General features: G+C 35.3%; 1 protein-coding gene across 3 annotated transcripts in view; it reads left to right on the top strand.

Annotated features, from left to right (window-relative positions):
- The window catches only part of LOC122257760 (uncharacterized), a 155,022-nt gene that overhangs the window by 143,932 nt on the left and 8,590 nt on the right, over positions 1-2,500 (top strand). The window lies entirely within an intron of this gene.

The following is a 2,500-nucleotide window of genomic DNA, read 5'->3' as shown; positions in this document are numbered from 1 at the left end:
AGAGATCGAAAGAGAGAGAGTGAGAGGGAGGGAGGGAGGGAGAAGGAGAGATAAAGAAAGAGAGAGAGAGAGAGAGAGAGAGAGAGAGAAAGACAAACAAACAAAGCGAGAGAAAGAGAAAGAGAGATAGAAAAAGAGAAAGCAAGAGAGAGAGAAAGAGAGAGAAAAAGAGATAAATAGAGAGAGAGAATGTAAAACAGAGTGGTAACTTCTTTACATCTTCCGTGACGGAGGCTTATAGAAGCTCTCCACATTTCCAGAATGTTGAATAGTCGGTGCATTCCGGTATCCATGAATGGAAAACCTTACAATTGGCATCTACGCATTTACATAAACAGGCTTACCACAACAAAAGTCGAAAAGACGTCATATATCTCACGAAATGAAAATTCCATTGCAAGTTATATAAATATTCAAATAATATGCTGACCAAAAACGATGTTTTCAAGAAGGAATTGTTGTTCTGGCATTGCATATTTGGTTAAGATGTTTGCATGAAATAAAAGCTAGCGTTGTAGATGGGAATGGGGATAATGTTGATAACGATAATAAAAATCATGTTTAAACTGATGGGAAGAATGGCAGTATGACGAATGACTACATGGATAGAAAGGACGATAACAGAAATAATGATAATGATCATAATAGATATAATGATGACGATTATCATAAAGGTAGTTACAAAATAATGATGCTGATGATGAAAATACCAATAATAATGATAAGAGTGATATTAATAGAATGATAATAATGGTGATGATAGTAATGATAGTGATATTGATAGTAATGATAATGATAATGATAATAACAATAACAATAATAATAACAACAATAGTAATGATAATAATGAAATCAGTGAATGATGATAAGAAAAATAATGATAATGATAATAGTTATAATAGCAATATTAATAACAACGATGTTACTCATAATAATAGTGATAATGATAACAATAATGATAATAAGAGTAACCACTAACATATAAAATATCCTAATGACATACAGAGCAGAAATGTCCACGTACGCACCATCCTTAAGGATACGTTAAACCATAAATCAAACGTTAAAAGAGCGAACATATATTTCAAGTTTCAAATTTTGGCGCGAATTCCCGTAATCCGTTAAAATAACGGCTCTCTCCGCCTCCCTTGGTTGATACCCAAATTAGGGTCGTTGGGATGGGCCAATATTTTGCTCTTTTGCTATTTATCGGCATTATCGCTTGTTCTCATTCTTTCCAGCTTTCACATTTTGTCGCGATTGATATATTGGTCTTGAGTTATTCTATTACCTCTCTCTTTTTTTTTCTTTCTTTCTTTCTTTCTTTCTCTTTCGCTCACTGTTTCTATTTTGGATCTTTTAGTTCTTGCTCTCTCCCTCTCTCTCCCTATCTATCTATCTATCTATCTATCTCTCGCTCTTTTCTCTTTCTCTCTCTCTTTCTCTCTCTCTCTCTCTCTCTCACTCTCTCTCGTCTCTCTCTATCTATCTATCTTTATTTGCTCTCTCTCTCATCCTCAATCTCTATCTATTTACTGTACATGTAGATCGATAGATGAATAAACAAATAGATGAATATAGACATAGTTAATAAAAAGTGAATATACATGACCGTTTACGAATCGTCGCTCACTAATAACGAAAGACGTTCGTAGCCACTGGCATTTCCCTAGGCGAGAACTCGTCAATATCTCGTTCGTGATGAAACTGCTAAGTTCGGAGTGCAGAATATTTCGTTCATGAAGAAACTGTTAAGTTCAGACTGCAGAATATTTCGTTCATGAAGAAACTGCCAAGTTCAGACTGCAGAATATTTCGTTCATGGAAAAACTGCTAAGTTCAGACTGCAGAATATTTCGTTCATGAAGAAACTGCCAAGTTCAGACTGCAGAATATTTCGTTCATGGAAAAACTGCTAAGTTCAGACTGTAGAATATTTCGCTAGGTTCAGATTGCAGATTTTTTGGAAAATCGTCTACCGCATGAAATCCAACCTTTTGGAAGCAGGAACTTTTGAAAATGAAGGGGTAAAATTAAAGTAAAAAAGAAATATTGTATTACTATCGTATTTAATAGTACCCGCTACTTAACCTCATTCAAAATTCTGAGAGAAAAGAAAAAAAAAAAAACTGAACGGAAATCTTGCCTCCATCATTTTTTTTTCTCTCTCTCTTTTCATGGAAGGTCTTTTCAAAAAAAAAACAGGACGAGACGAAAAAAAAAAAAAAATACTCAGCGTTAGAATTCTTTCATCGCCATCCTCTTCGGAAAGATTTGGCTCAAAATTGAATGTTCCTTAAGATGTTGAGACTCTTCTAAAATGTGTTGGAATGTTTAGTGTTGGCAACCTTGGCGGACTCGAAACGCGGGAGTCTCCTGGACAGCATTTCGAAATTTGAAAGAGAAAAAGAGAGAGATGGAGGGAATTAGGGAGACGGAGAGATAGATACATAGAGAGAGAGGGGGGGGGAGAGAAAGAGAGGAAGAGGGAAGGAGAGAG

This window comes from Penaeus japonicus, unplaced genomic scaffold (assembly GCF_977035675.1).
Source record: "Penaeus japonicus unplaced genomic scaffold, GWHDUDI00000001_assembly GWHDUDI00000020, whole genome shotgun sequence".
NCBI lineage: Eukaryota > Metazoa > Arthropoda > Malacostraca > Decapoda > Penaeidae > Penaeus > Penaeus japonicus.
This window is presented reverse-complemented; position numbering and strand designations above follow the sequence as displayed.